Source organism: Equus asinus, chromosome 2, assembly GCF_041296235.1.
Source record: "Equus asinus isolate D_3611 breed Donkey chromosome 2, EquAss-T2T_v2, whole genome shotgun sequence".
In the NCBI taxonomy this organism is placed as follows: domain Eukaryota; kingdom Metazoa; phylum Chordata; class Mammalia; order Perissodactyla; family Equidae; genus Equus; species Equus asinus.
In genome coordinates, this window is record NC_091791.1 from 61163713 (window position 1) to 61188584 (window position 24872).

At 36.3% G+C, this 24872-nt stretch overlaps 1 protein-coding gene across 7 annotated transcripts in view; it reads right to left on the reverse strand.

Moving 5' to 3' along the window:
- MICU1 (mitochondrial calcium uptake 1) overlaps nucleotides 1-22853 on the reverse strand; it is a 266742-nt gene extending 243889 nt beyond the window's left edge. For 4 of the 7 annotated variants that reach the window (XM_070489912.1, XM_014840267.3, XM_070489910.1 and 1 more), the window contains exon 1: nucleotides 22706-22853. The gene's annotated coding sequence lies outside the window, so the exon portion shown is untranslated. Of the gene's footprint in view, nucleotides 1-22569 lie in introns of all 7 variants that reach the window. The other 3 variants (XM_070489916.1, XM_070489904.1, XM_070489893.1) reach the window with 3 other exon arrangements.
- Between the last annotated feature and the right edge of the window lie 2019 nt (nucleotides 22854-24872).

Below are 24872 nucleotides of genomic sequence, written 5' to 3' on the forward strand. Positions count from 1 at the left end.
ATTCAAATCCCAGCTACTCAAATTTAAACCCTGGATACTATCTGGTCTCAGTGCTCATATCCATAAAATTCAGGGAACAGGGTTACATGGTCTCCAAGATTCTTTTCTATCTAACATTCCATGATTCCATGATGAAAAGATCAAAGATTCACAAAAATATCAAATCACCTCCCGAAACTTCTCAGAAGCCAAAAATTCTCAAAGTATTCAGTTCTTCTTCACTTATTTCATTTTTCTCCTCTAACCCAAAATTTCTTCTCCATTTATCTGAATAGGTGCTACTAGTTACTAGTAGAACCCTCCTCCACATTTTGGTTGTGACAACTAAAAATGCCTCCACATATTGCCAAATGTTCCCTGGGGGGCAAAATTGGGCCCAGTTGAAAACTACTATGCTGGAAGATAGAAAGGAAAAAAGCCATAGGACCAAACCAATCCTGAGAAAAAAGAACAAAGCTGGTGTATCACACTCTCCGACTTTAAAATATACTACAAAGCAACAGTAATCAAAACAGCATGGTACTGGCACAAAAACAGACCCAGAGATCAATGGAACAGGATAGAGAGCCCAGAAACAAAACCACACATCTATGGACAGCTAAACTTTGACAAAGGAGCCAAGAACATACAATGGACAAAGGAAATTCTCTTCAATAAATGGTGCTGGACATAAAACTGGACAGCCACCTGCAAAAGAATGGAAGTAGACTATTATCTTACACCATACACAAAAATGAACTCAAAATAGATTGAAGACTTGAATGTAAGACCTGAAACCATAAAACTCCTAGAACAAAATGAGGCAGTACACTCTGTGACATTGGTCTTAGCAGTATCTTTTGGAATACCATGTCTACTCAGGCAAGGGAAACAAAAGAAAAAATAAACAAATGGGACTACATCAGACTAAAAAGTTTCTGCACAGCAAACAAAACCATCAACAAAACAAAAAGACAAACCCCCGACTTGGAGAAAATATTTGCAAATCATATATCCAACAAGGGGTTAATTTTCAAAATATATAAAGAACTCATACAACTCAACAACAAAAACATGAAATACGTGATCAAACAATGGGCAGAGGATATGAACTGACATTTTTCCAAAGAAGATATACAGATGGCTAACAGGCACATGAAAAGATGTTCCACATCACTAATTATTAGGGAACTACTAATCAAAACTACAATGAGATATCACCTCATACCCATCAGAATGGCTATAAATAACAAGAGATAAAAAGTGTTGGAAAGGATACGGAGAAATGGGAACTCTCACACACTGCTGGTGGGAATTTAAACTGGTGCAGCCACTATGGAAAACAGTATGGAGATTTCTCAAAACATTAAAAATAGAAATACCATATGATCCAGCTATTCCACTACTGGGTATTTACCCAAAGAACATGAAAACAATAATTCCAGAAGATATACACACCCCTACGTTCACTGCAGCATTACTCACAATAGCCAAGACATGGAAGCAACCCAAGTGTCCATCCATGGATGAATGGATAAAGATGTGGTATATATATACAGTGGAGTACTACTCAGTCATAAAAAAGAACAAAACTGTGACATCTGTGACAACATGGGAAGACCTTGAGGGTATTATGCTGAGAGAAATAAGTCAAACAGAGAAAGACAAATGCCATATGATTTCACTCATTTGTGGAAGATAAACAAACACACAGATAAGGGGACTAGATTGATAATTACTAGAGGAGAAGGGGGTTGGGGGAGGGTAAAAGGGGTAAAGGGGCACATACATATGGTGACAAATAAAAACTGGACTGTTGGCGGTGAACACAATGCAGTCTATACAGAAACTGAAATAGAGTAATGTACTCGTGAAATTTACACAATGTTGTAAGCCAATATGACCCCAATAAAATAATTTTTTAGGAAATAAAAAACCAGAATTCTCCCCACATTCTCAGAACCACAGTTCCTTTGGTCAGAAAGAAGAGTTTCCCTCTCTCAGACTTTTAAATGCCTGCATAGCACCAGTGCTACCACTGCCCTACAGATGAGTTTGCAATTTCTAGAATTTTCTATAATCATAGAGTACATACAGACAACCCAATTAAAGAGTGAACAGAGATTTGAATAAACACTTCATCAAAGAAAATATATAAATGGCAAATAAGCAGATAAAAAGATAAATTATAATTAGCTATTAGAGAAATAAACATGAAAACCACAATGAGATAGCACTATACACCTATTAGAATGGCTAAAAAGAAAAAACAAACAAAAAACATGACAATACTAAAATCAATAATACCTGACAATATGAAAGATGCAGAGCAACTGTAACACGCATACACTGTTGGCAAGAATGCATGATGATACACTCCTAGGTATTTAACCTAGAAATGAAACCTTGTGTTCACACAAAACCTGCACACGAATGTTTATAGCAGTTTTATTCATAATCACCAAAACTGGAAATAACCTAAACGATGTTTCAACAGCTGAATGGATAAACAAACTCCAGTATATCCATATAATGGAATACAATAGCAATCAACCAATAAGGAATGAATTATTGACATACTCAACAAGAATCTCAAAGGTATTATGCTGATGATGAAAGAAGCCAGTTTCAAAAGGTTACATACTGTTATATGACTTTCTGAAAATAAACTGTAGTGATGGAGAACACATCAGATTGCCAGAGGCTATAGGTAGGTAGATGATTTGACTGCAATGGAACCAGACAGATTTTTAGGGTGATACTCCATATCCTGACTGTGATGATGGTCACACAAATCTACACATGTGCTAAAACTCATTAAACTGCACAGCAAAAAACAAGTCAATTTTACTGTATATGAATTTTTTAATATACATTTTAAAATTCTATTTCATTTCAGATTTCTGCATCTAAATTTACTATAGACTGTCGTCTTTTATTTTTCTCATCTCTGTCAAGTTTTGCTTAAAATAAAATTTAAATATTGTAGTAAAGCATCAATTCTCTTGCTAAGCTCTAGGCAGTTTAAAATAGTATAAAAATAATCTGTTTCTTTGTCTAGCGCATCTGTTAAATCATTTAATGTAACCACTTTTTTTTTGGTGAAGTAATTCCTTACAAAATGTTTCAGTTTCTCCCATGGTGATTGCTTTAAACTCTCTACTTCTATCCATTTCAGGTGATGAAAATGCAGTTAGGAAAGTTTAAGTGGCTCCAAAAACACACAATAAAAGGTAAAGGCCAGACTGGAACCCATGTCTAAGTCCACAGCTCTTTTTTTTTTATTCTTATAAATAGAAAGCAGATGTCATTTAGAAAACTAATTACAAATTATTTCCAGAGAGTCTTATAAATGAGGTAATTTTTACGTATTTCTTAATCATCAATTTATTTTGACCTTGGATGTTGGTTCTACCTTGTTTAAGCCAGAAAGTGTAAATAATATCAATCATTAAAAGTAAATATATAGTCTAATCTACTGGGAAGTAAACTAGTAAACAATTCACCACTTTAGACTTTTTTGAAAGCAGGCCTAATGTGACATGAACGGGTAAAGCCACACTACACTGTCAGCTTCAGAGTTTTGAAAATCCAATACATATTTCAATAATAAACATTTCCTCTCATACTGGATGTAAAGCTTTTCTAGCCTTCCTTGTAAGCATCTGAAGACTTTTATTAAGAATAAAATCATTACTTTGGCTATTACGGTCTCTCTATATAAACTCCATATTCTTCTATCAAAATAAACTATTTTAAAACTATTTATTAAAAAGTCATTGTTTTCTAAACAAAACGCTAACCCATAAATTTCTATCTCCACTGTTAACAACCAAGTACACACTACCACCCTATCAAGCTTGGATTTCTGCAACAGTCTCCTAAGTGGACTCCTTGCTTTCATTCTTTACATTAGCTAGAGCAATCTTTTAAAAATGCAAATCAGAAATGTCCAGAATAGACAGATCTACAGAGACACAAAGTAGATCAGTAGGCAGTGGGGAAGTCAGGAGGATATGAGTAAAGAGTACTAAAGGGTAAAGAGTTCTTTCTTGGATAATGAAAATGTTCTAAAATTGATTCTGGTGATAGTTGCACACCTCTGTGAATATACTAAAAGCCACTGAGCTGTATACTTTAAATAGCTGTATTATACAGTATGTGAGTTATAGCTCAATAAAGCTGTTATAAAAAATGAAAATCAAATCACATAATTTTCCTAAGTAACTAAATTGAGATTAAAAACCAGGATATTCTACCTTCCAAGCGTATGCTCTTTGTTGCCTCAAATATTTTCCACTTCACTTTACTTTATCAATCACACAATACAATGCGGCTTCCTCATTTTCTTCATTTTTATGAAACTTCAAATATTAAAAGTTTAAATCCATGATTCGGAATTTAACACTTGATATTTAAGGTGTAAACAAGACGTATAAATAGTTATTTTTCCTTCCACCTTTGATGTGTTTGCCTAGTAACTTTAACAAGTGACCTCCTGCTGTCACCTTACATGATAATGTGAGAAAGCACTCATCAGATTTCATTATCCTCTCCAAACATTCTTTTTTTAAAGATGGGCCCTGAGCTAACATCTGTTGCCAATCTTTTTTCTTTTTCCTTCTCCCTAAAGCCCCAGAGTACATAGTTGTATATTCTAGTTATAGCTCCTTCTAGTTCTGCTCTGTGGGATGCCACCTCAGCATGGCTTGATGAGTGGTGCTAGGCCCCTGCCCAGGATCCAAACCAGCAAAACGTGGGCTGTTGAAGCGGAGCGCGCGAACTTAACCACTCGGCCATGGGGCCAGCCCCAGGCACTCCAAATATTTTAATCTCTCGATTAAATCCCATAGATTCGTCTTTCTAGAAATCTGTATTTCCTGATTTAACTTAAAAAAAAAAAAGACAAGAAAAGCAAGCAATATAATAGAAATGTATTCATCACAAAATCAAATAGCATAAATAAGGGGCTGGCTCACTGGCATGGTGGTTAAGTTTGCATGCTCCACTTTGGCAGCCTGGAGTCAACAGGTTCAGATCCTGGGCACAGAGCTACACACCACTCATCATACCATGCTGTGGTGGCATCTCACACAGAAAATGGAAGGAGACTGGCACAGATGTTAGCTCAGTTACAATCTTCCTCATGCAAAAAGAGGAAGATTGGCAATTGATGTTAGCTCAGGACCACTCTTCCCCACCAAAAAAATAAGTAAGTGAATAAATAAATAAATATTTTTAAAAATAGCATAAATAAAAAAATTACAAAATCGAAACATTAAAACACTGGTGTTAATTGGCAGAAAATTTAAAAATCTGAACAAGAAAAAAAGATTTCCTTAATGCAGATAAAGAAGAGAATTTGAGATAGGGATGGATATAGTTGCTTCTTTCAAAAACTCAACTTCTAGAATTTAAAAGAGACCAAAAACGCATCCCAAAATTCATATGGATTTGAGATCTCACCAAAGAAGATACACAGATGGCAAATAAACATATGAAAAGATGCTCCACATCAAGTCATCAGGGATATGCAATACAACCGTAATATACACCTATTACAATGGCCAAAACCTGGAACACTGACAACACCAAATGCTGAAGAGGATATGGAGCAACAGGAACTCTCATTCATTGTTGACAGGAATACATGAGGGTACAATCACTTTGGAAAACAGTTTGGTGGTTTCTTACAAAACTAAATATACTCTTACCATGTGATCCAGCAATTGCACTCCTCAGTATCTACCCAAAGGAGCTGAAAACTTATATCCACATAAAAACCTGCATGTGGCTGTTTACAGCAGCTTTATTCATAATTGCTAAAACCTGGAATCAACCAAGACGTCCTTCTGTAGGTGAATGGATTAATAAAATGTGGTACATCCAGACAATGGAATATTCTTCAGCACTAAAAAGAAATGAGCTATCAACTCATTAAAAGACATGAGGGAGGGGCTAGCTCCGTGGCCGAGTGGTTAAGTTCACGTGCTCCACCGCGGCGGCCCAGGGTTCGGATCCTGGGCGCGGACACGGCACCACTCCTCAGGCCACATTGAGGCGGTGTCCCACATCCCACAACTAGAAGGACCGGCAACTAAGATATACAACTATGTATCAGGGGGGTTTGGGAAATAAAGCAGAGGAAAAAAAAAAAAAGATTGGCAACAGTTGTTAGCCCAGGTGCCAATCCTTAAAAAAAAAAAGGGAAGATTGGCAACAGTTGTTAGCCTAGGTGCCAATCTTTAAAAAAAAAAAAAAGACATGAGGCAACTTTAAATGCATAATACTAAGCAAAAGAAGCCAATCTGAAAAGGCCACATGTTGTTAATTCCAACTATGTATACAACATTTTGAAAGAGCGAAAACTATGGAGACAGTAAAAAGATTAGAAGTTGCCAAGGGTTGGGGCAGCAGGAGGGATAAATACTGCGGCACAGACATTTTCAGGGCAGTAAAAACACTTTGTATGATACCATAATGATGGATACACTTGTCCAAATCCATAGAACACACACCACCAAAAGTGAACCATAATGTAAACTATGGACTTGGGGCGATTATGAATTTGTTAGTAGGTTTATCAACTTTAACAAATGTGCTACTCCCATGGGGGATGTTAATGATGGTGGAGGCTATGCATGTGTAAGGGCAGAGAGTATATGGGAAATCTCTTTAACCTTCCCCTAAATTTTCCTGTGAACACAAAACAGCTCTAAAAAAAATAAAGTCTTTTAAAAAAATTCATATAGAATCCCAAGGGACCCCAAATAGCCAAAACAATCTTGAAAAAGAAGAACAAAGTTGGAGGAATCCCATTTCCTGATTTCAAAACTTACTACAAAGCTACAGCAATCAAAGCAGGGTGGTGTTGGAATAAAAACAGACACATAGTCCAATGGAATAAAATAGAGCGCCCAGAAGTAAACCTTCATATACATGGTCAATTAATTTTCAGCAAAGGTGCCAAGACCATTCCATGGGAAAAGGACTTCTTTTCAACAATGGTGCTGGGAAAACTGTAAGTCCACATGCAAAAGAATGAAGTTGGACTCTTACCTTACACCATATACAAAAATTAACTCAAAATTGACCATAGACTTAAAGATAAGAGTTAAAACTATAAAACTCAGAAGAAAACATAGCGGAAATCTTTATGACATTAGACTTGGCAATGACTTCTTGAACAACAAAAGCACAAGCAACAAAAGAAAAAACAAACTGACTTTATCAAAACAAAAATCTTTTGTGCATCAAAAGACAGTATCAAGAGAATAAAAAGACAACCCACAGAAGGGGAGAAAATATCTGCAAACCATATATCTGATAAGGAATTAATATCCAAAATACATAAAGAGTTCCCACATCTCAACATAAAAATATAATTTAAAAATAGGCAAAGGACTTGAATAGACATTTCTCCAAAGAAAATACACAAATGGCCAAGAAGTGTGTGAAAAGCTGCTCAATATCATAAGTCATTACAGAAAGGCAAAGCAAAACAATGAGATACCACTTCACACCCATTTGCATGGCTATTGTCAAAAGAGAAAAAGCACTTCTCAGGCCTTTAAGATTTTCAAGCTAGAACTCAAATATGTAATATACTGGCATGATAACAATGTATCAGACAAATAATATGTTTATCATATTTAGTCCTAAAGTTCTTAAATGTTAACTTCCATAACAGCTTAAAAGAATGTTAGCCTGATACCAGACATGTGCACTAGATATAGACGGAAAGATCTCCAAGAAGAACCATTTATTTCTGATTTGACAAGTAGGAAAAGCAGCTTCTATGAGTAAGACAGAGTGGGAAAAATGCCCTGGAGATGTGTGTGTGTGTGCGTGTTTTTTATTTTCTCCCACCCCAACAACGAAGCACTCCTATAGTAGTGCAGAGGAACCAGCAGCTGGGAAGGCATCTAAAATCAGAAGGGAAAAATTCTCTCTGACCAGGGGAACTGTGCTCTAAGAACACCGGGGGATCTCTTTTGATTCTTTTCTATCCTCTGGTCACTAGACACAGGAGGCTGATGTAGTCAAATTATGTGACAGAGTAGGGAAAGGAAAATTCCAGGTCTGAGTCAAAAGAAGGTAAGTGCTTGGGAGTAAGTGTTGGGGATATAACAGAGAAGAGAAGCTCAATAAAGTGAAACCATAAGGTTCAGTATGATCTTCTGAGCTCACTTCCAAGGTGCACATGTGTGGATCCTACCCTAAGCAGTATAACAAAGGATTTGTGAACTAAAATATACAGTAGACCACCACCACAGTCTAAGACCGGCCACTGTGCAGTGCACACAAGGGACAAATCTGGATAGTACTGCAAGGGCTATGAAAACTGAACTGACACTAGAACCACAACCCAACAAGGTGGGTCAAAATTTGTGCCCTGAACCTAAGTCAACTGACTGCTAAAGCAAAAAAACCCTCCAATATTCTTCATAGGATTTAAACAAGATCTGTTGTGTTGAAACATGATATTCTCAGAGAATTCTTTGCCTGCAGACCTGCTCTAAAAAACTACTAAAACTTCTTCAAATGGAAAAAAAAATGCTGGAGGGAAAGTTGGAAATTCAGGAAGGAGGGGAGAGCAATAGAAAACGACTTTCATCTTTTCTGAGAGGTTTGCTACAGTTCTTATCTTTGTTCCTTTGTATCTAATAAGTCATCTTTCCTCAGAGTGCTTGCTACTTGGTGTGTGCTAGCTTGGTAGCGATGGGTTCTCTGTTGTCCCGGTGCAGCCACAATTTTCAGCAGAGCCCTTGTGTCACCACCAGCTCTCGTGCCTGGGGTTTTCCCAGGGGCCCTGTCTCTCCTCAGTTGTAGACTTCTGATGATCTGGGCTTCTGAGAGTTTCCTGCCTCTCCCACAGAGGCTTAGGATTTATTTTCCTTTTCCCCTCCTCTAGACTCAATGGATTTTCACCTATGCTCTGAGGTGACAAAGTTTGCTATCCTTCCCCCTGGCTTAGAGCTTTTGTTATTTAGGGGAAAAGGGTCTGAAATGAGCTTTTTGCTTTTCTCATTGTGGCAGATGCTCCCCTACTATAGGCTGAATTCTCGGGAAGGGCTTTCTCTGTCTCCTGCTCTTCCCTGATCTTATTGGTAAGCTTCTGGTTGAGATCAATTGAGAAGAGCCTGTGGGTGTGAATTTTCCTTGTGTCTATGGTTTCTAGAGATTCTATACTCTAACTCAAAGTTGGTCTTTAGCAATTTATAAAAAATTCTAGCTGAATTTTAGGTAATTATCCTAGAGAAATGAAAACATGTTCACAGAAAAACCTGTAAATGAATGTTCACAGCAGTTCTATTCATAAACAAATAAGCACAAAGAAAGGCGTTCAGGGGCCGGCCCGGCCGCGCAGCAGTTAAGTTCGTACATTCTGCTTTGGCAGCCCAAAGTTTGCCCGTTCGGATCCCCAGTGCAGACATGGCACTGTTGACAAACCAGGCTGTGGTAGGCGTCCCACATATAAAGTAGAGGAAGATGGTCACAGATGTTGGCTCAGGGCCAATCTTCCTCAGCAAAAAGAGGAGGACTGGCAGCAGATGTTAGCTCAGGGCTGATCTTCCTCAAAAAAAAAAAAAGGTGTTCAACATCATTAGCCATTAGCAAAACACAAATTAAAACCACAGTGAGATACCAGTACATACCTATTTGTCTAAAAGAAAAATTACTGACAATACTAAGTGCAGCAAGAATGTAAAACAAGTGAAACTTTCATACATTGCTGGTAGGAATGCAAAATGGTACAGCCACTCTGGAAAACAGTTTGACATTTTCTCATAAAGGTTAACATATATTTACCATATGACCCAACAATCCACTCCTGACTATTTACCCTACAGAAATGAAAACTTATCTTCACATAAAATCTGTTTTCATGAATGTTTACAGAAGCTCTATTTATAACTGCTGAAAACTAGAAACAATTCAAATGTGTTTCAACAGGTGAATGGATAAACTGTGGTATACCCATGCAATGGAATACAACCACAATAAAAGGAATAAACTCAATACATGCAACAACTTGGATGAATCCCAAAGGAATTACACTGAGTGAAAAAAGCCAGTCTCAAAGGTTACATATTATATATTTCCATTCATATATTCTTGAAAAGAAAAAACTAGTAGCGGAGAACTTATCAATGGTTGTCAAGGAACAGAGGTGGAAGAGGGTGTGACTATAAAAGGATAGCATGAGCGTGTTTGAGAACTCTTTTGTAATCTGTGGTGGTATTAAAATGAATCTATATTATTAAAATTCATGTATAAAATTTCATAGAACTGTACACCAAAAGAAAAAAAAGTCACTTTTATTGTATGATAATTTTAAAGCAGTTTAAAAAGCCAGGTTATGTACTCTATGATTCCATTCATATGACATTGCAGAAAAGACAAAATCATAGCAACAGAAAACAGATTAATGGTTGCCAGGGTTTGGGGGTGAAGGGAAGAAGCTGACTACAAAGGAGCATAAGCCAATCTCTGGGGGTAAAAGAACTGCTCTATATCTTGACTATAGCTGTGAATACATGACTATGTTTATCAATTCTTAGAGTATAAAAAAAGGGGTAAATTTTATTGTAAGTAAACTATATACTTCAATAACCCTCAATACAATTGCTTTTAAAAAATACTTGTGGGGGGCCAGCCCCGTGGCCGAGTGGTTAAGTCCACGCGCTGTGCTGTGGCAGCCCAGGGTTTCACCAGTTCGGATCCTGGGCATGGACATGGCACTGCTCTTCACACCACGTTGAGGCAGCGTCCCACATGACACAACTAGAAGGACGTGCAACTAAGATATACAACTATGTACTAGGGAGATTTGGGGGAATAAAGCAGGAAAAAAAAAGATTGGCAACAGTTGTCAGCTCAGGCGCCAATCTTAAAAAAAAAAAAAACTTGTGGGATGCACTATTTAAAAGAAAATGCTTAGCTCTAAATGCACTTACTAGAAAAGAAAGAACAAAATAAATTAAAGATGCATCTCAACAAAATAAAAATTTTTAAAGTAGAAAGAAGAAAAAGCAGAAAGATAAAGGACCCCGGAATAAGTCTAATAAAAGATGTGCAAAAATTTATAGAGACAATTACAAGACTTTATTGAAAGACTTCTTTAAAGGAGACCTAAATAAGTATAGAGATATACCATGTAAATAAACTGAAAAACAAAATTCTGTAAAGATGGCAATTCTCCTCCAAACTAAACTACAAAATCAATGCAATCCCAATGAAAATCCCAATGGGATTTTAGTGAACCTTGACAAACTGACCCTAAAATGAATACAAAAGTACAAAGGGCCAAGAAAAGCCAAGACATGCTTGAAAAAGTGCCCAAAAAAAAACCAGGTAGGAGAACCTGCTTTAACATTAAAACTCATTACAAATCTTAGCACTTACGACAACGTGGTATTGGCACAGAGAACAAATAAAACAATGGAAAATATTTAAAAGCCCCAAGGCAGATCCACATAAATACAGATATTTCATGTATGACAGAGGTGGGATAGCAAATCAGTAGGAAAAGGAAGACTTCTCAATAAACGGAGCTAGGACATCAAGTATGCATAAGGAAAGAATTAAAATGGACTCACAATATACAAATATGAACTGTAAGTAGATTAAACACTTTGGTGTAAAAGGAAAAATGCAAAGCTTTTAGCTGATGATATAAGAGAACGTTTTTATGACATCACAGTAGGAAAAGATCTCTCAAAAAATTAAATATAAAAGACTGATAAGGTATATTATACTAAGAGTGACCATAAAAAAAACATAAAAGGCATCAAAAGGTACTACAAAGAAAGTGAAAAGTCCAGAGAGGGACAAAATAGTTGCTATTCATATAACTGTCAAAAGACTAACAGCCAGACAATATTAATAGTTCTTAGGAAAGAAAGAAAAAAATCAAAGGGAAAAATGAACAAAAGAGAAATCCAAATGGCTATTAAACATTTGAAAATATGTTCAACAGTATTCTCAAGATATACAAATTAAGAAAAAAAATTTTTAAACATCTCCAAAGGAGTGAGTCTGGGATTTCTTTTTTCTGCTTTTTTCTCCCCAAATCCCCCCAGTACACAGTTGTATATTTTAGTTGTGGGTCTGAAATTTTTATTAAATACCATTTCACAGCTTACAGACGTAAAATTAAAAAGTCCAGTAATACTACATATTAGCAAAGATGTAGAGCAATGGCAACTCTCATACTTGATGTTGCAAGTATAAACTGGCTCAATCACTTTAGAAACACTTGATATTATCTTGACAAATTGAAGATGTGACTACCTTTAACTCTGCAATTTTACTGTAGAAAAATTCAAACAGTCTAAGAGATATGTACAGGAATGTTCATACCAACATTTTCTGTAATAATCAAAAAACTAGTAACACCCCAAATGTCCAACGAGAGTCAAATGGATAAAATAATAGAATATTCACATAATGGAATTCTATATGGTAAGAAAAACAAAGTACACTATACACAACAAAGATAAATCTTACAAACATAATGCTGAATAAAAGAAGCAAGACACAAAAGAAAACATACACCTGTATTCAATTTTTATGAATTAAAAAAGATGATATTAAACCATACTGTTTAGGAATATTAAAAAATAGAAAACCAAGAAATGCATAATCATAAAAGTCATAATAGGGTTATCTCTGAAGGAAAGGAGAGAATTGTGATAGGAACATAATACATGGCAGTGGGGGTGGAAGAGTCTCAGGGGCTGGCAATGTCCTAATTCCTAATCTGGATAACAAATAAACAAGGATTCACTTTATAATTATTCATTATAGTGTACCTTTACTTTTATACATTTTGCTTCAAGATAAAACATTTTTAAAAAAGAAGATAGCGAATTACAAAATTGATTTTATGAATATTTACATCCCCCCCAAATGCTTTACAAGTAACACACGGTAAGTCTCACAAATATAATGCTGAGTAAAGATGCAAATCATAAAAGAATATGTATGGTTAGACTTCATCTATATAAAGTTCAAAAACAAGAAAACTAATTGTTTAGTGATACACATAATCATGATTATCATCAAAATGCCAGACAGTAATCTCCCGAGGAGAAGAGGACTGTGATCAGGAAGGAGCACATGGGGGACTTAGGGGTGATAAAAACGTCCTTTTTTGGCTTGGTTGATTGTTACCTACATGGTTTACTTCTGTAACTATTCTTTGAAGTATACATACATGTTTCATGTAGTCTTCTTTATATATGCTATATATATATGATGAAATTCTTTTTTATATTTTAGTTGAAATACAATATTATGCTAGTTTTAGGTGTATAACATAGCGATTCAACATTTATATACATTATGAAATGATCACCACAATAAGTCTAGTAACCATTTGTCACCATATAAAGTTATTACAGTATTACTGACTCTATTCCCTATGCTGCATATTATATCCCTGTAACTTATTTTATTACTGGAAGTTTGTACTTCTTAATCCTCTTCACCTATTTTGCCCAACTCCCCTCACCCTCCTCCCTTATGGCAACTACCAGTTTGTTCTCTGTATCTATGAGTCTGTCTCTGTTTTGTGTCGCTTATTTGTTTTGTTTTTTAGATTCCATATATAAATGAAATAATATGATATTTGTCTTTTTCTGTCTGACTTATTTCACTTAGCATAATATCTTCTAGGTCCATCCATGTTGTTGCAAATGGCAAGATTACATTGTTTCTGGTGGCTGAGTAATATTCCATTGTGTATATATATATATATATATATATATATATATTTTTTTTTTTTTTTTTTGCTTTTATTGTCCTTGCCTGAGGAGATCAATCCAGAAAAATATTGCTAAGACTGATGTCAAAGAGTTTACTGCCTATGCTGTCTTCTAGGAGTTTTACGGTTTCAGGTCTCACATTTAAGTCTTTAATCCATTTGAGTTTATTTTTGTATTATAGTTTAAGAAAGTGGTTCCGTTTTCCCAACACCATTTATTGAAGAGACTCTCTTTTCACCATTGTATATTCTTGACTCCTTTGGTGTAGATTAACTGACCATATAAGCATGGGTTGATTTCTTGGCTGTTTATTCTGTTCCACTGATCTACGTGTCTGTTTTTGTGCCAGTACCATACTGTTTTGAATCCTATAGCTTTGTAGTATAGTTTGAAATCAGGGAGAGTAATAACTCCAGCTTTGTTCTATCTTTGGCAAAATTCATTTTTAATGACACCCAACCATTCAAAAAACTGTTAATAGGTTGAGTGAATCTAATCACACAACAGAACAAACCTAAATGGCCTATGTAAACCTACAGCCATATCCTCATTTTTAATTTGCTAATTAGCTAATTTATTCATTGCTAAGCCTGTTTGCTTTGTCCATAAAGCTTTAACATGGGAACGTATAGCAAAAGTACTGGCTGACGAAGCCCAACTCTACAAAAGTCTGAGAATGACCCTAGGAAGAGTAAATTTTTTTAAAAATAAGGAAAATGTAAAACATTAACCAACAATAATACATTATATGCACCATAGAACACACAGTTAGAATACTTTATGGGCTTCCCTATTAAATTAAAAGCTCTAAATCCTACTGTGATATAGCTATATGTGAAGATGGAATGAAGGAATCAATATTTAATAAGAGTCACCTTGCATTTGCAGAGAACTCTATATTTTATAAGTGGTCCAATGAATACTCTTTGATTTACACTATAATCAATTTCCAGACATGGAAAAGGGGGCACCTATATTAAAATGTATTAACAATTCCATGTCAGAACTCAACTCCTTGACATGTTACTCAGAGTCTCATTCAGCAGCAAAGACTTGATTTGTACTACAGGCCAATCTATAATAATAATATATATTTCTGCTAAAGGAAGTCTCTTTCTACATAAATAACAATTTCAATGGAATTTTTTTTTTTAGAGTTCACAGCAACAGATATCTTTACATATACCCTTTTATAACAATCTGTCTATATTTATGTTCTCTCTAGAAAGGATCCTGCTAGGTTGACAGCAGTATAAGATATTTCACAGGCTATCTTCCTGCCTTTTTTACCTTTACTCCAACTTCTACTTACTCAGGTACTTTTTTTTTTTTTCTAAGACTTTCCCTTGCTTACTTGAAGATATTGTTTTAAACTTTAGGATTTAGCTACAGAAAAATTAGAACATCACAAATTAAAGTTCTACTGAGCGTGTAGATAAGTTTGTACTGTTGTTGTATATTTCGTTTTGTTTTAATAAACCGTGGCCCAGCAAGCTAAGTGTCTTACTCAAGGTAATCTAGTTAATTAATTAATTAGACCTTACTAACTTGTTCTCTTACTGGCCATTAATTTTGAAGTCAGTCAGGCCTATGTTTGATTCCTGACTTGGCAATTTTGTGCTTCCATAAAAAAGGGATAGTAACACTTGCTGCAAATGATTGAGGAGGATTAAATGAGACAATGCTTGTAAAAAGCTGAGCACAGTGCCTAACACACAGTAAAGTATGAACAAATGTTTGTTTGGAAGGTAATATCTATTGTGTAATATAAATCTCACTGAAAGGGTGCATAAATATATAACATTTAAATATCTCCTTTTAATGTAAACATTTAATTAAAATGCAAAGTAAGACTCTAATAATAAACTTACCTATTATCTATCCTTGCTATTCTAATCAAGGAAACAGACATTTTTGTTCCTTTTCTTCTAACCTAAATATCATTTCGAATCCATGGAATCACTTTGTCGTTTCTAAGAAACGTTGTATTTTGACTCAAAAACTATCTAGTCCAACAAGAAAAAAAAAAACAACCCAATTCAAAAGTAGGCAAAGGACTTGAACAGACATGTCTCCAAGGAAGATATACAAATGGTCAATGAGCACATGAAAAGATGCTCAACATTACTAGTCATGCCTGCAAACTCCAGCTGCCTTGGCCTCCCCAGACTCTCCCAAATCAGGGAGATCACTGTGTTCCCCTCCCTGCTCTGCAGCGGGGAAACTCTCTTCAGGCAGCAAGCCAAAGCAGAGTTCACTTCATTTGTTTCCCATCTCTCAGGGATCACCCTTCTTTGCTGCGTTATGTCCAAAATCTAGGAAACCACTATTTCATATATTTCGTCTGTCTTTTTAGCTGTTTCAGGCAGGAGGGTAAATATGGTCTCCGTTATTCCTTCTTGACCAGAAATGGAAGTTAAGACCAATTTTTCTGTCCCTTTTATTCCTCACTGTCTTTGCAAATTATTTTAAAGCAACTCTCAGACATTGTATCATTTCACTGCTATTTATTTTGGCATGTCTCTCCAAAAATATGGACTTTCTTTCCACATAATCATGTCACTTGTACCCTTTATAAATTTAACAATAATTCCTTGGTATGATCTAATACCCAGTCCATATTCCAATTTCCCCAACTTTCTCAAAAGAAACTTTTTTCTTTTAAACTGGTTATTCAAATTCTCTTTAATGCTAGCATTTAACAAACACTACACTCTGTCAGGGGTACTATGCTAAATGCTTGATATCCATTACCTTTTTAATCCTCAACAATCCTTGAGGTAAGTATTATTATTACTCCTATTTTACTGAGAAGGACGTCAAAGCTTAACACTTTAAGAAATGTGCCTAAGGTTATAACCAGTAGATGGCAGAGGAACGTCTCTCTAATCCCAAAGCTATTGCTCTTAACCATTATGCTTCATTATCTTGGGAATTATTAGGATAGAAAGTCAGATGATATCAATACTGAAGTTGAAAATCAAAATCTGAAACTACTTAACTCAAATGCTATCACAGATCAAAACCTGAGAAAATTAGCAATACTGCTTTATTTGAAATATATTACAATAGACTCCACTTGATAATTCTTAAAAATACAATTTCCAAATCTAAAAGCAAGTTTTATTTGAACAAGCAAGGGAACATGATTGAAATGAAAATTGACTATCATCTGAAACTAGAGAATGTAGATTCAAGTGTATTTATAATGTTCTACAACAGCTGTGTCAAATAGAACACGTTGTGGTGATAGAAGTGTTTTATATCTGCACTGTTCAATACAGAAACCACTAGCCATATGTGGCTGTCGAGCACCTGAAATGTGTCTAGTGAAACTGATAAACTGAATTTTTAACTTTAATTAGCATAAATTTAAGTTGTAATTATCAATTCACTGTCTCCACCACTGTGAGCTCCTTGATGAATGGAATATGTTTTCCTCTCTCTCCAGTGCCTTGGTACATATTAGACAGATAAAACATGTTTATTGATTCCTGGTCAAATGTGTGGATGGAATTTTCTAGACGTGTCCAAGTAAGTTCTCTAAATGCATCAGACTGATAAAGGTTACAGAGTACAGGCTTAATATATTGGATTATATCCTATTTCTATTCTGATTTTTAAAGCAGATGAAAAATCTTAATGACTCATTTGTTCACCAGAAATGTTCTGAGCTTGTATATATGACGTGCACTCTGTTGAGGGCTCAGAGTATGACGACGAATTAAGATGTGTTTCTGGTATCAAGAATCACTCAGTCTCATATGAAATACATACAATTGATCCACAAAATAAGAATGTTTTTTTAAGGTAAAAATAATTATTATAGGGGCCGGCCTTGGGGCCAAGTTGTTAAGTTCGCACGTTCTGCTTCAGCAGCCCAGGGTTTTGCTGGTTTGGATCCTGGGCACGGACATGGCACAGCTCATCAGGCCATGGTGAGGTGGCGTCCCACATGCCACAACTAGAAGGACCCACAACTAAAAATGTACAACTATGTACTGGGGGCATTTGGGGAGAAAAAGCAGAAAAAAATAAAAGATTGGCAACAGTTGTTAGCTCAGGTGCCAATCTTAAAAAAATAAAAAAAAAAATATTATTATAGGAACCACCAAGGAAAATAGCCACCTGAAGGTGGAGGGAAGTTTTACAAATTGAAGAATGACTCATTAATCTAGTTTAAAGATGAATGGTAGCTCACCAGTTGGAAGATGGCAGGATGGTGGAGAGGCATTCCAAGTACAACAAACAGCCTATGCAAAGGCATAAAGACACAGAAAGGTATGGCTTGTAGTGGGGGCAAAAGGTAGTTCACTATGACTGGAACATGGGGGAAGGAATAAGAAGGGAAGGTAAAGACTTAAGAGCTAAACCAGAAAGACCTATTAGAGCTAGATTCTCATGCCCTTTAAACACTATGCTATAGACTGCTCACTTAATCCTACTAGGATAGTAGACAAGAAAAGCTATGGTGTTTATTTTTTAAAAAGAAAAAAATAGCTTGCCGATTTAATTTCAATACTTAATGAACTCTAAAAAGCAAAATCTAAATTATAAATTATAAGTAGTGCTTATAAATAGACACCAAGTAACTGTCCAACTCTGAACAAGCAACGTTATTAGGATAGGCACTTTAAGTTTCAAATGACCAGCATTAAATCACTTTGAAGAGAAATGTAAACATTATTTGTATACCTGACATGAATGATGAGGAAATGTTTCACTGAAGTTTCAATTTTTTCATAGTTAGTAAAACCCATCTTAAATTTATTATTAGTTAGCCTAGGGATTGTCCACAATTTGCAAAAACTGACTGCTCTGTTTGGGGAAAAAAATTAATCCATTTCTAGTTGTTTCTTTTTTCATAAACAGGGCTAAAACACCTGTCCTCTCAATGTGGCAATATTTAACTTCCCAATGCCAGATCATTGATTATATTTAACATCAACCACTTCTCACAGTTATTCAATTACACAGTTGCCTTTTTTGGGTTTTCAAGCAACATTCTAAACTCTTCTCTCTTCCACTTGCAGGTGTCCAGCATATCACATTCTCAAAACAGCACTTTGTCACAGGAGTATTACCCTAAACGTATCCTTAAAAATAAAGACAAATCTACTTTTATCATTCTGCCTATTACCAAAAGTCAATATAAATTTCTGAGCTAAAATTCCAAGGTGCTCAACGCCTAGCTCCCCTTGTATAGAGAAGGAGCATGCTATCTTCCACTTAATATTAAACTTTATTGAGCTCAGAGTTTGTGTACAATTCTCTCAATATATTCCCCCAGGGTGCCAGCTATCATACTTGGATTAGGCAATCTTCAAATACTTGAGCTGTTCACTAACAATCACGTAGTTTAAACAAAGTTTTCTAGTTTATTGCTATATATGCAACATGGAATTTAAAAACCTGCTAAAATCAAGACAAACTGAATGAAGAACAATCTAGTTAACTCCTCATACACCTACATATTTTAAACTTCCCAGGGCTAAACATTCTGAAATTTGAAAAATAAAATCGTTTTAGACATTGTTCTTTGTTCTTGTTATTATTAGAAATTACACTTAATGAGAACCTATTACATCCCAGACACTTGGAATACATTAATTAAATTAATCCTCACAAGACCTCTATGAGATAGGTATTATCACTTCTACTTCACAAATGGAATAAACTCAAGTTCAGAGAGATTAAGTAACTTGCCCAACTTCAAGAAGTGATGGAGTCGGGTTTTAGAATTAGATCTATTTAAACTAAAGCCGATGCCACCAATGTTAGCAATTAAAGTTCAAATGTCCACTGAATTGAACCACTAACATTTCTTTTAAACGAAAACAAGACAGTGGGGGTAACCAATATGTTGCTTCAATTATATTTTCTCTTCAAATATAACGAACCATCAGAATAATCCATAAAGATATAAAACCAGACACTAATGTTAACTATAATTTTAAAGTTAACACCCAGTGAGAGCAGTTAGCAATAATTACAGTGATTTTTTTTCATACAATGCTCACAATGAAGTGATTTCTACACTAATAGATTTTGAAACATGGAATAATTAAAGGAATCAAGCATTAATCATATTGATTACATACACTTAAACACTTAAAACATTTTTATTTACTATTTATAAACTGTACACAGTAATAAAAATATTTATCAATAATCAATTTTAACAAACTGGCCAAATATTCAATATATTTAAAGTTAGAAAGGCTGACTACTCCAGAGTACAGGTACTATATATGTAGTTACAGTATAAATATATGCACTCAAAGAGTTTAAATTTCAAGTTCTCTAAGATAATAAAATAATAAACATGAAAAAAGGAAAAATCAACATAGAAACTGTAAAACAATTTATATTGGGGAAGGAAAGCAAGTTCTCTTAAGAAAACAAATACATGTAAAATTATTTTAGTGAACATCTGTTGTTTTTACCTGTCCAGCAACCCTTCTCCCTTCTCCAGGAAATGACTCTTGAATTTTCCTTTAGGAACTATATGTCACCTACCCTTAATTCATGTGTTTGAAACTGTCTCCCTCTAGGCCCCACTCCAGGGTGGGAAGGAGATCCAATCCTGGCCACGCAAAGCATTCCATCACTCTGGCCACAGAGATTGCCTCTAGGATGGGCAATGACCCAAATCAGCCCAACGAGATTCCCATACAGTAGTTTGCTGGAATCATAAACAAAGGGAAGCTCTCTTCTGGGGTTTCTAAGGTTATAGGATGTAAGCCTAGTGCTATTAGTACCATCTTTCCCAGGGAGTCTGACTCCAGACTCTAACTTTTCCACACTGATTTCCAAATATGCAGTGGTAACTAGTGGTTACCTGGTGGCAGGGAAAAAGATAAATTAGGAATTCGACTTTCAATGTTATATTTTCTATAATGTTTCCATTTTTCAAAAATAAGTATGTATTGCTTTGATAATAGAAAATATAAAACATAAAAAATACTGCCCCTGTGTTTTCTTCTCAAATATGCTCAGATACCAATATTTAATGTCTTAAAAGTATTAACAATTTTCTCATAATTTATGAAAGCAAGTACAACATCTATTTAAAAAGAATCAACTTTTTCCCTGAGCACAAAATCAAGTGATTTTCGCTTAGAGTGGGGAAAAAAAGTTGTGAGTAAACTTTTTTAAAAAATTGGTTCTCTTTTAAAAAGGGATATGTTAAACAACTCTATAAGGAAAAAATTATTAACGTTCAATAACTGTTGCAGCCACTATAAAAACTGCTCGAGTTAAAACTAAAGATTAAACTTGGCCAAATTAGGTTTAATAACTTTATCAACTACTTTAGTTCTATAATTCTGAATAAGATCCAAAGGGTAGTTAAATCTTTCAGTAATGAATTATTTTATATAACATTGCAGTATGAGAGAAATTATATACCATTGCTTTATTCTGAAATATAGGAAAGTCAGTCTCAAGATGCACCCCTTGGGAATATAAAAAGTCTACTGAATATAGTAAATGTTCTATAGATTATAAAGGAAGATAGCAATATACACTTTTTTTCTCTTGCTTCTATTTGCTTTTATTAGTTTCTATCACTCTTTCCCTTTCTCTCCAGGCACACAACCCACTCCTGAATCTTTGCTTTTTGTTAGTATTATTTTGTGTTTTATAATCCGCAATAAAGACTCTTAGAAGGTGTTAATGACACTTTCTTGACATAATTAGGGGCCATAGTGATGTTCTTAAGCGGAAGAGAGAATCACCTATCAAGGATGATGATAAAGAGTAACTGGAGGCAAAACTACCTTCTCACAGACAAGTGGCAGTAGGTTCTAAAAAGTTTTTAGGATAAAGCAATATTCAGTAAGTTCATTACCTTGTGCAACACCAGAAAGAGAGCGGGTTGGTCATCCCAGGCCAACACCTATGTCTCAAGATGCTGACATTTTATTAATTTGTCATACGGTTTAATGAAACCTAAACTCTCCTACTGCTATCAAGCCCAAACTGTTTCACTTTATCTGCAAACTCCTTTTTTTCTACTGCTAGATCACTTGCACATGTGACCCAAAGGGATGCTTTAACTTAAAAAAAGGTATATCAGAGAAGCCACCCCAAAAACTGTGACGGACACATCTATCTGTAAAATAACAGAAAGAAAATAGGCCTTTCCAGGTACTACAGGTAGAATAAAACATTTTACTCTAGCCCTTTAGCTATAAAATGGTTATACTGCTTATATTTACAAATACCTACAATACTTTTTAGGCAACTGAAAGGGAAGGAAAAGAAACCATAAATCATAAGATGACAGAGATGGCAACTTAAAGAACAGTCTGTTTTAAAATCTTCTCCCAATATTCACAGAGTCAGTAACACCCGGCTCGTTCTCAAGGCATCGTATGGCAAGCCAGGATGGAATGAGAGAATGAGAACAGGAAGGCGCTGGAAAAGATAAAAACTGAACAGTCCAAGAAGCCTGCACTTTGCTTTGCTCCTCCGGGTCCCCACTGATTTTCCACTTCTTTCGTTTCAATGATTATACTTCTCCCCATCAGAGATCTAGCTGTAAACTCCACTAGCCACTTCCAACCACATCCACAAAGCCCAGGGAAACCAGGAAAGTCTACTCGTGTATCCTTGGTCGCCCGTAAGGAGAGGGACGTTGGCGCCCAAGTGAACCCTGCGGCTGGGAACTCGGCATTGGGAGAAGTTCTCCAGGGCCAGGGAAAAGGGACGGAGTGAGGTGAAGGAAAGCGGAGGACGGGAAGTAGACAGGACTAAGAACTCCTCTCAAACCCCTGAGCTGAGAGCATCAGGGAAGACAGCTGTCCCTCCAGACCTGAGAAATCGCCGGAGCCCAGAGCAGACAAACGGCCAGCCGCAGAGGTCAGGTCCCTAAAGCTATTTCACGCCTCGTTCCCTTTCGACCTCCCTAACTTGGTATCTCCTCAGACGACTCAGAGTCCAGGACTCACCCGTCCACGCTCGAGCTTCAGCCGCTTCTGAGCCAAAACCGCCCACCTCTCACAACCATAGAGACGAAAAAACAGCAGAGACAGCCTCCACCTCCACCGCCCACCCTCACGTGACTCTCCCAGCCGCTGGGCCTGTCGGGATCGTGGCGAAATGCGTGTGGGAGGGGCAGGGAGGAAAAGGAGTGGGGCGGGGCCAAGAAAGCAACCTGCCCCCGGCCTCGGGTCCGCCCCCTCCGTGTTTAGGCGGGAAAGTCGGAGGGCTCTCAGAAACTCTTGGGCTTTTCCTCTGGTGCCCCTCCCCACGACACACTCCCAACGGGTATAGGAGCCTGTTAGGAGGTTTATTGTGCCTACTGCCGCCTCATTGGTACCCGTTTACGTGCTGGCTAAGTAAAAAAGAATGAGTGAAAAGAAAACTGGACCACAGTGAGTTGGAAATTGTTGCTTTCGAACTGCGTTTAGGTTTAGGCTTCTGGTGAAATTTCCCTCTTTCCTGACCTTGAAGCTTCTTTGAGTTTAGAAACTTCACCACTTCCTCTACTCAGTGAGTTTTTCAACGTTCTCTTTGCAAACTGATACTATTGGAGAGTTTAATCCCTAAGATATTAAGAACGTATTTTTCTCCAAAGATGTTGCTCTCAGAAGTGGGGATAGAGAAAGATCGTCTCTCCTGCTATGGAAATAAAATGAAAATATTTTGATTAGGATACCAGAGAACTTTCAAATAGAAATTTCCCCTTCAGGAATTTCCTTAGCCGAGCTGTTGAAAAGGCTACACCCGTGAAAACAAAAGGAGGCAGACAGAACTATCACTGGGTTCAATTGTGAAGCAAGCAAAACAACTATTCTCTCCATTTCTTCTGAGGACCCTCCCTCCCCACTAATCTAAGAGCAACAGATTGTGTTTATGCCACGTTGCTAGCGCTTCACATACAACCCAGTATTTGTTTCTAACCCCTCTGTGGGATGGATACCGTTTTTATTCCATTGCAGGTGGGGAGGCAGCATAAGCCCCTTAAAGTAGCGCAGTAAATTCTGGAGCTGGAAGACAGAGCTAATCAGGAAGACACAAAGGTCTGGACTCTTAAGCAATGTTCTTCAGTCTGTGCTCCCCTGGATCTCCCTGCCGCGGGAGTTAGGATTCTTTGCCGATTTGCTTCTCTGCTGTCAAAATGTGCCTTTTCTGTGACTCTTTCCATTTAGAGCCTGTTGTCTATTAAATGAGAAATCTGATAAAGCAATCCTTCCCCATTTATTAGTAGGCACTTAGCATAGTCTCCTTCCCAGGCAGCATGTCCATGAGCTCTGATAACGGGAATTTCGAGTTGTGTTATAGGTTGCCATGGAACACTTTGGACCCTCATAGAACTTTATTTTTTTCTTAAAGATTGGCACCTAACCTAACAACTGTTGCCAATCTTTTTTTTTTTTTTCCTGCCTTTTCTCCCAAAATCCCCCCAGTACATAGTTGTAGATCCTTCTGGTTGTGCTATGTGGGAGGCCGCCCCAGCGTGGACTGGTGAGCGGCTCCATGTCCGCGCCCAGGATCCGAGCCGGCAAAACCCTGGGCTGGTGATGCGGAAGGCGGGAACTTAACCACTCGGCCACCGGGCCAGCCCCTTGTAGAACTTTAAATAGTAGCTATGTCACCTGTTTCTCAGAACACAAAAAAAAGAAAGTTAAATCATGGATACACAAGTGTTGAACAAAAATCAATTTTTGAGAATTGGTGAAGTTCAATCTTGGTTTTAGGCAATATTTGTCCATATAAAACTAAATAACCAGTTGAGCTAATTATTAAATAGCATGTGAAAACATAAATCACTGATTCTCAAACCTTTTGATCTCCGGACCTTTTTATACTCTTAAAAATTATTGAGGACTACAAACAACTTTTGTTTGTGTGTGTTATACCTATCAATACCTACCATATTAGAAATTAAAACTGAAATTTTTTTGTTTAGTCATTTAAAAAACCCCAGTATCTGTTGACATAAATAACATATTTTTATGAACAATAACTATATTTCCCCCCAAAATAGAAAAGCAGCCTGGTTTTACATTCTTGTAAATTTCTTTAATGTCCAGCTTATTGGAGACAGCTGATTCTCATATCTTTTCTTCATTGATCTGTTTCAGTATCACACATCATGTGATAACTGGAACA